The sequence below is a fragment of the Berghia stephanieae genome, chromosome 1, assembly GCF_034508935.2.
Source record: "Berghia stephanieae isolate SIO BIC M18660-M18661 chromosome 1, UCSD_Bste_1.3, whole genome shotgun sequence".
Taxonomy (NCBI): Eukaryota; Metazoa; Mollusca; class Gastropoda; order Nudibranchia; family Aeolidiidae; genus Berghia; species Berghia stephanieae.
In genome coordinates this window covers 133,316,745-133,331,451 of record NC_088360.1, presented here as the reverse complement: position 1 = coordinate 133,331,451, position 14,707 = coordinate 133,316,745, and the positions used below count along the sequence as shown (strand labels likewise).

Genomic DNA, 14,707 nt, shown 5'->3' with positions numbered 1-14,707 from the left:
AGAATTACTCATAAACGTGAATGGAAAAAATAATAAATAACAAAGACCCGAGTGACGTCATCTTCGTTCTATCTATTAAGAAATAGAAAATAAAAAGAAGAAGATGTGGCCAGAATTAAAAAAGGGTTACTTCCCAAGACAGCCCTGACAGTATTGGACAGCAGATGGGAAGAGAAAGCGGGGAAGACCCAAAGAAACCTGGCGAAGGACCATGGAGAAAGAATTAAAGGAAGCAGGCCTGTCCTGGAATACAGCCACCGTAAAAGCAGCCAATAGCAAAAAGCGGAGATGTCTGGCGGATGCCCTATGTGGCTCAAGGCCCCAAAAGGATTTGGTAAGTAAGTTGTTTTTTTTAAATTTAGATAACATTACTGATGGGTTTTTTAAGTGATTTAGATGACATCTGACAACCTTTGACCTTTCCATAAGTCTTACATCCGAGACTTCAAAAAAAACAAAAAAACAACGAAATATCAAGCTTGAGAATTTCGAACAATGGAATGGGGGGGTGGGGGGTGGGGGGGGAGGAACTGGGCCATATTATTAATCTATTGATATACAATTTTGATGCTGTTCCAAAATGTAGTTTCTGTATGATTCGCCATAAAAATATCCTAATACTCAGTTAATTGGAAAGAAGAAAAAAAACAAGGAAGATTATACGATTCTTAGACTCTTGCTCTTTGGAATTCCTGACGTGTTCCCAACCGCTGCACGAGTAGCCTAATCTTTTACTCTACCCCTCAATGAATTTTGATTTCGTCATCTTTGAATAAAAGACATGTCAAAATAATTAATATAAATATAATAATAGTAATAAGAGATGATACATATAATAATAATAATAATAATATAAATAAAATAATAATAATAAGTAATAATATGATAATGGGAATAATAATAATAATAATAATAATAATATATAATAATATAATAAAATATAATATAATATAATAATAATATATAATAAAAATAATAAAATAATAATAATGAATAATATAATAATAATAATAATAAATAATAATAATAATAATAATTGATAATAATAATAATAATAATAATAATAATATTTCTGAAACAGGCTCCATAAGTTGAGGGATTCGATTAGAGAGATGAGAAAGAGCAACAATCTAATTTTTAAAAAATATAAAAAATCAAAATTCAAAAAAAAAAACAAAAAAAAAAACAAAAAAAAAATGTTCAAAGATACTTAAATGATCGATTCTAGACTACTTCTTTTTTTAAAGAATCGTATTCTTATTGAAATTTAACTATTTATAATCTGACGTCAGTAATTATTATTGTAAATATATTATCATTAAAATAAATAAATAAATAAATAAAATTCCCTTTATTCATCCCCAAGGGGAAATTTGTCTTTAGGGTCTATTCCAAGGGAAGACTGGAATAGCCCAGGCGTCAGCCGCAGAGCAGCGCCACAAAGTGAGCTAGGGCGAGGTGACTTGCTCAAGGCCACACAACGAGGCGGGTAGTCGAACTTGGTACCTTTTGGGTACGAAGCAAAGACTGTACCGGTGAACCACGCTACCCCCTAAACTCATTACTATTTAGGAAGAGGAATGGAATAAAATCGTTTTCATCACCTTCTATGGATTGAAAAATGGAAATTTTACCTAAAACTGACAATCGAGCATCAAAACTATAGTATCTTAAAAACATAGTGCATTTAATAACGAAATATCCACTAAACGTGCTCAAAGCGCTTTACAAGAGGTCCCTAGCCAACAGCAACGCGTATCATGCTTGTAAGGCGATATTACAACTTTTTTCAGACCGCGACAACGGTTTTAAAGGCCACATATACTCATTTTACACATGAGTACGGTGAGAGAATATAAGTAAAGAGTCTTTACCAGTAACTCAACTATGCGCCACACAGAGAGCGGGACTCGAACCCAGGAACATCTGATCAGGCGACGGGTGTCAAACCACTAGACCACATTATAGCCGCAATGGCTTTTAGTTAAAAGTGTCGACATTTCAAAAATGTATTTTGTCATTGCGCTAAGCGCGACCAATGGCTGTAAACCCTGCCCTTGTTTTTATTGAGTAATTCCTTCACGGATTGACAAACAAGTATTTGGGTTGTTAAGTACAGCGGACATAATGTCTAGTAGTAGTAGCTACGGGGCTGAACTCTGGAGAAAAAAAACACCTATGTAAAATTTTGGCCAGAAAACTGGTCCTTCAAATATCGATTAAAACGACCTCCATCTTGTCCGCAAAAAAAAAACAGTTGTTTCAAAGAATAAAACTTCAAAAATTGAGCTTATATATTGAGCAGTATCCACTAAGCGTGCTCAAAGCGCTTTACAAGAGGTCCCTGGCCAACAGCAACACTTAACATCTAGGACAGGACATGACGCCTGTTAGGCGAGAGTACAATTTATTTTTCGGACAGAGACAACGCTGTTAACGGCTAAGTACTCATTTAACACCTGAGTATGGTGAGAGAATATGAGTAAAGATCCTTTTCCCAAGGACTCAACAATGCGCTGAGCGAGGCTCGAAACCAGGACCTTCCGCTCCAAAATCTCCACAAAACCACATAGCCGCACTTAACAACTTCAAAAACTTCACAAAGTCATTTTGACTTCATATGACTTGTTTCGTATCTTTTAAATTTTTAATTAAATATATAAAATTCACTTTATTCATCCCATAGGTGAAATTGTCTCAAGGGTCTATTCCAAGGGAAGACTGGAATAACCCAGGCATCAGCCGCAGTGCAGCCCCTCAAATTGTGCTAGGGCGAGGTGACTTGCTCAAGGCCAAACAGGGCAACGGCGGGTGATCGAACTCAATACCTTTCGGGCACGAAGCTAAGACCGTATTGCTGAGCCACGCTATCCCATCTATCGATACAGTAAGAGGCGAGAACGAGAGACGCATGCGCACAACCAACATGACGTTCTCTCTCTAATAACTTTTCCGCCGGTGACGTCACAGACTATGGGTGACGTCCAATCAAGGGACGCTACTCTTCCGCTAATCTCATTACCTATAAAGTGTTTTGTACGGCAAATAGCATTTTGAATGTTTTGTTATCGGTTTGGTATGGTTGACTAATTTGGTTGACACTTCCTCCTAATTGACAAAATGGGGTCCTTGAGGTAAGGGGGAGAGGGAGGTTGGCGGGAGGGGGGGGGTGTAAATGGGAATATAAATAACACTGTGGAGTGTCCGGCTGTTTGTGGAATAATATGGTTTATGGGAGTATATATGTTTGTATGTGTGTATGTGTGTATGTATGTATGTGTGTGTGAGAGAGAGAGAGAGAGAGAGGGAGGGAGAGAGGGGGGTAAGAGGGAAAGAGAGAGAGCGGGAAAGACAGAGAGATAGAGGGGGGGAGGGAAAGAGAGAAAGAGAAGGGAGAGAGAGTGGGGGGGGGGAGAGAGAGAGGGAGAGAGGGAAGGATAGAGAGAGGGCGAGATAGAGGGGGGGGGAGAGGCAAAGAGAGAGAGAGGGAGAAATAGAGGGGGGGGGGGAGAGGAAAGAGAGAGAGAGGAAAAAAGAGGAGAGAGAGAGAGGAGAGAGAGAGAGAAAAAGAGAGAGAAACAGAGAGAGAAACACACAGAGAGAGAGAGAGAGAGAGAGAGAGAGAGAGAGAGAGAGAGAGGGAGAGATAATCCGATGTGCCCCATGGTGGCTGACCTGGGGTCAAGCAATTATTGCTCTAAAATAATTGATTCATTAAGGGCTGATTACATGTAGTAAAGGTAGCGTTAAATTCTGATTCAGCAGATGGCGATAATGATGAGGGGGGGGGGGGGGGGGGGGGGGGGGGGAGGAGGTGGTGGAGGATGAAGAGAGGGAAGAGGAAGGATGGTCAACGACCAGTATGATGATGACGATTAAATTGAGATTTTACTTTTATATAGTGCAATATCCACCAAACGTGCTCAAATCGCTTTACAAGGGGTCCCTGACCAGCAGGGACACGTAATATGTAGAACGAGACATGACGCCTGCTAGGCTATCTTATAATTTATTTCAGAAAGACACAACGCGGTTAACGGCCAAGTACTCGTTTAACACATGAGTAAAGTGGGAGAATGTGAGTAAAGAACCTTTTCCAAGGACTCAACTATACACCAAGCGAGGCTCGAACCCTACACCTTCTGATCCGAAAGGAGTGTCATACCATTAGACCACATATGATTGCGATGATGATGATGATGATCATGAGATGATGATGATGATGACGACGACGACGAGACGACCGATGATGACGACGATGATGATGATGATGATGATGATGATGATGACGACGACGACGACGACGATGATGATGATGATGATGATGATGATGCCATCATGATGATGAAACAAACCGACGGTGAAGATGACCCGACATAAAAGACACTTATGAATTCATTCCACACAGTCATGAACACTCAACCATATATCTATAAATAGACATAGCAATCATGCATGTCGTATCTCCTTTCACTATGGAGTGTGAGTCACTTCACGACATTGAGTGTTGACAACTGTTTACTCAACACCGTATGTAAACACGTTAAATGGCCTTCTATCTTCTTAGGCCGTACACCGACAATAAAACATTTTTGCCTAGAGATGCTGTGCCCTTGGCTAAGAAACTTACAAGATTGCCATCCCGAAATATAACGGAATAAAGACACAAAACTATGTGTAACCTTGAACGTTTATAGTCTGTTAATAGATAGTTCAAAGATGACGTCACTCAAGTATTTGTTATTGTTTTTTGCCATCCACATTTATGAGTAATTCTCACTTTACTGTGTTATCCAGACTATAAAAGTTTATGGTTACACATAGTTTTGTGTGCTGGTCCGTTATGCTTCCGGATGGCAATGTTGTGAGCTTCTTAGCCAAGCGCACTATCTATAGATAGAATGCGCTTGGCCAAGGAGTTCACAACATTGCCATCCGGAAGTATAACGGACCAACACACAAACTCTGTGTAACCATGAACTTTTATAGTCTGGTTAACACAGTTTAGTGAGAACAACTCACAAACGCGGATGGCAAAAACAATAACAAAGGCCTGAGTGACATCATCTGCATACTATCTATTGATAGAATGAAGTTGACGTCACTCTGGTCTTTGTTATTGTTTTTTGCAATCCGCATTTATGAGTAAAGCTCACTAAACTTTATTAACCAGACTATACACGTTCATGGATACACACAGTTTTGTGTGTTGGTCCGTTATACTTCCAGATGGCAATGTTATGAGCTTCTCAGCTAAGCGCATGCTATCTATACAATTTAGTGAGAAATTCTCATAAACGTGGATGGCAAAAAACAATAACCAAGACTGGAGTGACGTCAACTTCATTCTATCTATAGATAGCATGCGCTTGACTAAGGAGCTCACAACATTGCCATACGCAAATATAACGGACCTTGAAACTTGGCTACGAAACTCACAACATATTCTGAAAGAATATGGTTACCAGAGCATTTAAATCTTTATTTGGAGTAAATCGGGTGATTTTTCATGAAGTTATGGTCAGATGTATGGGAAAGGTATCCTGCAACTTTTCTCAAATTTCATACTTTTTCAACTTGACTAGCTGTAAAAATTATTTAGAAATGAAATTAAGCTTTGATATTTCCCGAAGAAGAACAAAAAGGGTTAATTTAATCATTTATGACACGAACTCATTTTGGATAAAAACTGTCCTTCTACCTAAACTTCGCAATATCTCAGTTCAAACCTTTTCACCATCCGACTGATTATGTCATTCATAGTAACCCCATTACCGGATAATAGAAAAACTAGGATTTAAAATTATAACCAGAAAACCCGTCCTTCAAATATCGATCGATTAAAATGAACCTCATCTTAGCACAGCCCCCCCCCCCCCCCCCCCATAAAAAAAAACAAATAACAACCTCTCAAGCCTGGCACTTTAATACGAATTTCGCGAAGTCCCAGATTTGAGCGGGGTTTTTTTTTTGTATTTATATTTTCGGGGGGGGGGGGGGGGGGGGGGGGGGGGGACCGATATTTGAAGGACGAGTTTTCTGGCCAAACTATTAAATAATCGTTTTTCCAGAGTACGACAGTAAAATTAGAAAACTTTCCTGCACGTGTTGTTTGTTTATAAAGTGAGTCAGTTTTGTAATATTGTGATGACTGAATATAACATTAGTATCATCTCGTCAAAAAGTGAGGCAATCTCTCATTGATGAATTATAAATATATACAAATATAAGTAGGGAGTTGTCGACACTTATAGTGACGTCACGATTCATATGGACAACAAATGACTGAACGCCGATGTTTGTTGATACGAAGTGACTATTCTCACCCCCGGGATGCTAGTCTTCATAATAGTATAAAAAGTAGTCCACAATTGTTGTATGTTTAATCCAAAGGTTGCAATGCAGTAATTTGTTAAGTTTCTTGTCACAAGTTGCACAATTTAAAAAAAACAAAATCAATCAAATCCATATCGCAAAAAGCCGGCGACGTGTTTTTCGGTAATCCAATCGGCCGGGGGGGGGGGGGGGGGGTGAGAATAGAGGCAGCCTTGTTGATATACGATTCTTTCATCTCTTTGTATGTATTAAACGACTTATTTTTATCGTGCCAAATAACACAACGAGCTTGCGAGTATGTGTAATTGCACGATAAAAATATAACGGATGGAGGCTATTTTGAATTAATTTCGGAGCATATCGATTGTGCGGCTATTTGGTCTTGTGGTATGACACTCGCTTTCGGATCGGAAGGTGCTGAGTTCGAGCCTCGCTCGGCGCATAGTTGAATTGAGTCCTTGGAAAAGGGTCTTTACTCACATTCTCTCACCGTACTAAGATGTAAAATGAGTTCCTGGCCTTTAACAGCTTTGTCTTTGTCGGAAAAAAATTGTAATATCGCCTGACAGGCGTCATGTCTCGTTCTACATGTTACATGTTGCTGATGGTCAGGGACCATTTGTAAAGCTCTTTGAGCACATAAAGTGGATATTGCACTATATAAAAAAGATCATGCTTATTACAAGAACGAGCCCATTAAAATTAGGATTATCAGGTCTGATTTTCTCCTTTGGATACACTAGATGCTTGTCGGAGAAGTAAATCATACGGGCGGTGATGGAGATAGCGGCAGACATTATTGGTGATTGTGGGACCAGTTACTATGCGTTGTTAAAAAGAAGTGACGTCATGACTTTTTGTCCCTATTAAGTAACACGCCGACCGGAAATCATTGTTATAGGATTCAATTATTCAATAGTCTGATGTCACGTCCGCCCAGCAACCAGCAGCTTGGTTCTAAACAAAGAAAATCGGTACTCTTTATCCTTCATGCTGGCTCGAACTTTTTCACATGTCATGTGGTCAGAATATATAAAAGTCAAAACATGATCAGGTTTAGAATGTTTTTCTCTTCTGGATACACTTTTATGCTCGTCGGAGAAGTATTTCATAAGGGGGGTGATGGATATAATGCCGTCCGCCATTGTCCAATAGTTTAGAACCAGTTACTATGCGTCAATACGAGGGAAATGACGTCACGACTGTTGAACCCTATTGGAAAGATCATCAGCCATTAAAAGCCAGAGAGATTAAGAATGCCCAGATGGCCATCCATTGTTCCGATAGTTTAGAACCAGTTATTATGCGTCATTACGAGGGAAGTGACGTCACGACTGTTGAACCCTATTAAGATCATCAGCCATTAAAAGCCAGGGAGAGAATGAGAAAACTCAGATGGCCATCATTCAACGCCATCCATTGTTCCGATAGTTTAGAACCAGTTATTATGCGTCATTACGAGGAAAGTGACGTCACGACTGTTGAACCCTATTAAGATCATCAGCCATTAAAAGCCAGGGAGAGAATGAGAAAACTCAGATGGCCATCGTTCAACGCTATTGACGATGAAGAGATTGTAGTATAATGTAAACAGTTCCACCGTGTTTATCGTTAAGGAATTGCTCAGGTAAATCAAGATTACAATTCACCCAACCACGTATTGTACAGCAATCTTCCAAGATTATCGACATTCAAAATCTAATTGTATAGAATATTCATGTGGAATAATGGTTCTTAATGTGTGTGTGGGGGGGGGGTGTTGTTTACTCAAGGGGTTGCATTTATATTCGGGTCTTTTTGCATGTGCATGTATGTTGAATTTGTATAATATGTATGTGTGTATATGTGTGTGTGTGGGGGGGGGGATTTGCTGTTTATATTGGGAGGGGAGTTGTTTGTTTTGTTTTTGTTTAATTTTGCATTCGATACCTATTTATTTTTGTTTTGTTTACCTTCCTGGCGTATCTTTTGTTTTTGGAGAAATAATTCACTGCCATCTGATTTCGCTCAAGGCCATTCATTCTACTTTACCAAATCGGCACCCAATGTCAATTTATATAACCGTACTCTGATACAAACGAGTAATACAAATTTTGGTCAGAAAACCCCTCCTTCAAATATCCATCGATTAAAATTACCCTCACCTTTGACAAAATTCTCAAACCTGGGACTTCGCAAATTCCCGGGATTGAGAGGTTTTGCCAAGATGAGGGTCATTTTAACCGATCGATATTTGAAGGACGAGTTTTCTGGCCAAAATTTTTAATACTGTAAATGTTGGGTTTTTTTCACAGTACGACATTAAAAGTCACACACGAACTGTCAATTCCTATTCCATTAAGAAATTAAGGAGCAGGCACTGGTGTAAGATAAAGATCTGAACAACTTTGTATGAAAGGTGCCAGACAAAGCAAGCAAGAAAAATACAAGAAAAAAAGTCATCCCCCAAAAAAATCAGTCGACCTCGACTGGGGATCGAACCTCAGACCTTCTGATTACTGGCCAGACGTGTTACCATTATATGGTAATAATAATAATAATAATAATAATAATAATAATAATAATAATAATAATAATAATAATAATAATAATAATAATAATAATAATAATAATAATAATAATAATAATAATAATAATAATAATAATAATAATAATAATAATAATAATAATAATAATAATAATAATAATAATAATAATAATAATAATAAATCTTTACTGTCCTCAAGAAAGTGGCAATTTGTCATTTGGTTACACATTTATAACAATACAATATTGACATAGACACACTCACACAGATGGTAGTATATGGTAGCACGTCTGACCGGTAATCAGAAGGTCTGAGGTTCGAACCCTAGTCGAGGTCGACTGATTTTTTGGAATGTTTTTTTTTTTTTTTTAATCTTCTTGTATTTTTCTCTTTTGATTTGTTTGGCATTTTTCATACACACTTATTCAGTTCTTCACCCTATTCATCCATTGTATCCTTAGGGCCTTTTAGAAAATGCTAAACACTAAACAGTAATATTCTGGATCGGATCCAAGTTCTCATTGTTAAAATCATATTTTAAAATATTTAAAGAATTGAAGTGTTAGTGTCTGTGTCAGTGTCAATGTTTTCTACCGTTATTGTCATCGTCGTCGTCGTCGTCGTCGTCGTGGTCGTTATCGTCAATGTCAATGTTTGTTGTATAAGAGTTGTGTCAGTGTCTGTGTCAGTATCACTGTTTTCTACCGTTATTGTCATCGTCATCGTCGTCGTCGTCGTCGTGGTCGTTATCGTCAATGTCAATGTTTGTTGTATAAGAGTTGTGTCAGTGCTACGACGTTTGGGTGATAAGGAGAGATGACAACAACAACAAGAACAAGAACAATAGCAGTGACTGATAAGAGAAAGAGAGGGGTAGGGGGGGGGGGGAGAAGAGAGAGGGAGAGAGGGAGAGGGAAAGAGAGAGAGGGGGGGGGGAGAGATGGGTGGAGAGGGAGAGAGAGAGAGAGAGAGAGAGAGAGACTGAGAGAGTTGGGGGGGGGGGGGGGGGAAAGATAGAGAGAGAGTTGGGGAGGGGGGAGGGAAAGATAGAGAGAGAGGTAGAGAGAGAGAGAGGGGGGGGGGCGAGAGTGAGAGGGAGAGGGGGGGGGCAGGGAGAGATAGGGGAACGAGAGAGAGAGATAGGGGAACGAGAGAGAGAGAGAGAAAGAGAGAGCGAGAGAGGGTGAGAGAGAGAAAGAGGGAGAGAGGGGGGGCAGGGAGAGAGAGAGGGGGGGGGGAGGGAGTGAGAGAGAGAGAAAGAGAGGGAAAGAGATGGAGAGAGAGAGAGAAAGAGTGAGAGAGAGAAAGTGTGAGAGAGAGAAAGAGTGAGAGAGAGAAAGAGTGAGAGAGAGAAAGAGAGAGAGATGGAAAGAGAGATAGAGAGAGAAAGAGAGAGAGAGAAAGAGAGAGAGAGGAGAGAGGGAGAGAGAAAGAGATGGAGAGAGAGAGAGAGAAAGAGTGAGAGAAAGAGAGCGAGAAGGGGGGCTGGGGGGTCAGTAAAATATCTCGACTGCACCCGAGGTCAACATTGGTCTCTTTGCGTGTGAAGCGAGTGCTCTACCAACTGAGCTATCGGGACCCCCAAATAACTTTGAAAATGCCATGTCTACCAATTGTAGTTTGGAGATGGTGACGACGCAAACTTTCCTCTTTGTATCCAAAGTAGATGGGCGGCCCGGCTCAGCGATACGGTCTTTGCTTTGTACCCAAAAGGGTTCGAGCCTCGTTCGTTCGGCGCATAGTTGAATCCTTGGAAAAGGGTCTTCACTCACATTCTCTCACCGTACTCAGGTATAAAATGAGTACCTGGTCGTTAAAAATGTTGTCTCCGTCGAAAATAAAATGTGCCATCGCCTAACAAGCGTTATGTTATGTCTCATCTTATAAGTTTAAGTGTTGCTGTTGGCTAGAGATCCCATGTAAAGCGCTCTGAGCACGTTCAGTGGATATTGCGCTATATAAAGACTCTAAAATGCTCTATAGTTGTATGAAGTAAAAATGTTCTGAAAAGATGTGTTTTGACTGTGTGCGACATCGTTATAAATAGGACACACGTGACTTTTGTGGGTTATCGAAGATCTGGAGGTCTCGGCCAGTAAGTACTACGCCATAATTATGACCGACTTTACCACTGGCCGTCATGTCCAGTCTAGCCGAAGGGCTGTCTGTTCTTTGGGTTCCTTATCTCGGCGATGATAATAACTTCTCTTGTTACCATAAAACCATAATACTAACGAAAGACTGATAATGGAGAGGCTTCGTTCAGGTGGGAACAATACAGACAATGAACGTTTCGGGTACAAACCCTTCGTCAAGACAACAATAAACAAATGCAATCTTTTTTTTTTTTAATGATCAAAACATGCAAGGGGCAGCGTGGCTCAGCGGTACGGTCTTTCGTATCCGGAAATGCACCGAGTTCGATAACCCGTTGCGTTGTGTGGCCTTGAGCAAGTCACCTCACACTAGCTCTATTTGCGGCGCTGCACTGCGGCTGACGCCTGTGGTATTCCAGTCTACCCTTGGAATAGACCCTGAGGACAAATTTCCCATATGGGATGAATAAATGGATTTTTTGCTTATGTGTAGCACATTTTACGGGTTGCAGTTATGTGGACTATGGTGCTCGAAGCTGTGGACTATAAAAAGTAATAAAAACCAAAATGAATATAACAGATTTTAAAAGAAAAAAGAACAAAATACTAAGCACGGAAAGTTTCGGGCGCAAATCCCTTCTTCAGGGGACAACTGGAACTTCCAACAACTTCCAACAACTAAAATAGAGGCAGCATGAAATAAAAGATCTATTAAAAACTTTTTGGAGCCTTTTTTTTTTTTTGGGGGGGGGGGGGGCGGTTAATTAATATGAGATGATTACTAGATCTCAAAGTTCTGGAAGGAGAGTACAATGATATTATAATTATACGGTTGTATCAATATGAAGGAGCATTTTTATACAGTTTATGCATTCAAAGCAAAGAACAGCAATTCTATATTGGAGTCAAAATGTAATATGACCTAATAGGCGTTATCATGTCCCGTCTTAATTTTTAAGTGTTGCTGTTGGCCCGGGGCCCCTTGTAAAGCGCTTTGAGCACGTTTAGTGGATATTGCTCTATATAAAAGCTCAATTTTAAAATATTATTTAAAATCTAAGACTTATGTAGAAGGGCAAATTGACCGACTGTGTCAGGTTTAAAATACCTTTTGACAAGTTGGATTGTCAAGTTAAAAAGAAGAGGGGGCTTTTATCAGAGTCGAAGTCAGTATGTCAAATAAAAGGCTGACGTTCCGTTTTTGGCAGAAAAAGTTAGTGACGTCCACACACATAACACATACACACACACACACACACACACACACACACACACACAAAATTAAACATATAGGTGCGCACATACACATCCATTCACACACACACACACACACACACACATAATTAAACATATAGGCGCGCACATACATTCACACATACACACACATAAAAATTGAGCTTTTATATAGTACAATATCCACTAAACGTGCTCAAAGCGCTTTACAAGGGGTCCCTGGCCAACAGCAACATTTAACATTTAGGTAGGGACATGACGCTTGTAGGCGATATTACAATTTTTTCGGACAGAGACAACGCTGTTAATGGCCAGGTATCATTCTACACCTGGGTACGTTAGAGAATGTGAGTAAAGAGCCCTTTTCGAGGACTCAACTATGCGCCGAGCGAGGCTCGAACCCAGGACCTTCCGATCCGAAAACGAGTGTCAACCACAAGACCACATAGCCGCACAAACACACACACACACACACACTGTCAAGTTAAGAGCAGTGGATCGTGAATCACATTGACTATCAAAAACGGTGTGTCATCAAAACAGCCCTGCTCTGTTAAATTTAGTTTGTTTTTAGGTGTTTAAACGGCGCTTTCAACACTATTTAGATCATTTAAGCCCCCGTCAAATTTAGTGCATTTATTTTTAAATGAACAAAAATTCTAATCATTATTTATAATATAAATAAGGCAACAAAATCCATTAGAAATTCTAAATGACAATGTGAAATTGAATGTAATAAGCCTCAATTTAATATACGAAAACATATAAAATGAACGTTTCGGGTTTCCCTTTTATCAACAAAACAGGATGAATGAAATAAACACTACAGACGAATTGATTTATTCATCTTAGCAACGCCACTACCACATTATCTCATTCGTCAGTAGTGTTTCTTTCATTCATCCTGTTTTGTTGATAAAGGGGAAACCCGAAACGTCCATTTTATATGTTTTCGTATATTATTATAATTATAATTAAATTGAAGCTTACATTCAATTTCACATTATTTATTATTTCTTCGAGCTTCGAGCAGCAACATAATTTACATTATATATATTCTATTATTTTTCGGTTCAACATTAATCACAAACCTCACTCAGATCAGTTCTGCAGCGAATTAAAAATTAATTAATTAATCCACGAATTGAATGATCAAATAAATATCTCCACTGATGACTGGAATTCATAACATGACTCTTTCGACTTCAACACATAACAAACGTTAAAAGTAGAGCTGTGCTTCGTTCGTGTGTGCTTTCAACTTCGAACACCACCAACTAACAACAGACAGACAGACGTGCGTGAAGCGGTCACAGAATGAATGAACTCTCACCTTTGTGTATAATCCCAAAATATAACACACGCCTATCATGTTCGTTCATCGGACGTTGAACGTCGTGTTGTATGTAGTAGTCGTAGTAGACCTTGTGCTGCCGTACTCTGGAAAAACTCATATTTAAAATTTGGCCAGAAAACTCGTCCTTCAAAATAAATATCGATCGATTTCAATGACCCTCATCTTGGCAACAAAAAAAAAACTCTCAAACATGGGACTTCGCGAAGTCCCAATTTTGAGTTTTTTTTGTTTTTTTTTTTCCAAGATGAGGGTCATTTAAATCGATCGATACTTGAAGGACGAGTTTTCTGGCCAAATTTTAAAATATGAGTTTTTTCCAGAGTACGGCAGAGTTGTAGCTGCTACCGCCTCCTGATTTTGTCGTACACGGACTCAACTAACACATTCATTTCTTAATTTTGGCCAGAAATCGTTTTAAGTCAAGTTTCAATCGATAAAATGACCCCCAAGTTATCAAAAAAAATTCTCAAACCTGAAATCTTTAAGAAATCTCAGGTTTGAGACATTTTAACAAGGTCAAGGTCATCTTTATCAATGTAAATATTGTGCATAACAATTTTCCGGCCAAAATAAAAACGCATTCTTTTTTGTCAAGTGTTCAGGATTCGTAAAAACGGCCATTCACCTACTCCGCCCAGCGAGTTAAATTATATTCAAAATTCAAAATAAATGAATAACTTGACGCAATCCGTCATTCATACATTTTCAGAGCTTGCCAAATGCTTTGTCTAACACACAAAAAACAACATTTGGGTTTCTTTGTAAAGCAGGAATGAAATACTATAGAATATCGATTTAAAAACATTCAAATGCAGCCATGCAGCTTAATAATATAAAACTTTAATTATTCGTTCTCTCAAGCATGAAATTCCTTATTGGCTATTTTCGCCTGTTGAATTTTGATCAGGTCCTGGTTAAATAATAAGTCAAATAAACAAAAACAGATGGATTGCATTAATTTTTTTTAAAAATGTTGGAATGGGTTTTTTTAATGTGTAATGCAAACTGCTCAGAACCCGTTTTTGGAGAAGATTGATCGCAGAACATAACATTCAGCGAAAGTGCGTCATTATTTTATAAGATTTTTGGACATTAAAAATCTAAATTTTGACGCCCAATTGGGAATCTAAAGCAAAAATGTAGTTCAAAAAAGCTTTT

At 38.9% G+C, this 14,707-nt stretch overlaps 2 protein-coding genes across 3 annotated transcripts in view; both read right to left on the bottom strand.

Annotated features, from left to right (window-relative positions):
* LOC144963243 (uncharacterized) overlaps positions 1–13,494 on the bottom strand; it is a 32,992-nt gene extending 19,498 nt beyond the window's left edge. For both annotated transcript variants that reach the window (XM_078897096.1, XM_078897097.1), the window contains exon 1: positions 13,284–13,494. The gene's annotated coding sequence lies outside the window, so the exon portion shown is untranslated. The remainder of the gene's footprint in view (positions 1–13,283) is intronic.
* The window catches only part of LOC144963242 (inositol-trisphosphate 3-kinase A-like), a 229,350-nt gene that overhangs the window by 158,274 nt on the left and 56,369 nt on the right, over positions 1–14,707 (bottom strand). The gene's annotated exons all lie outside the window — the stretch shown is intronic.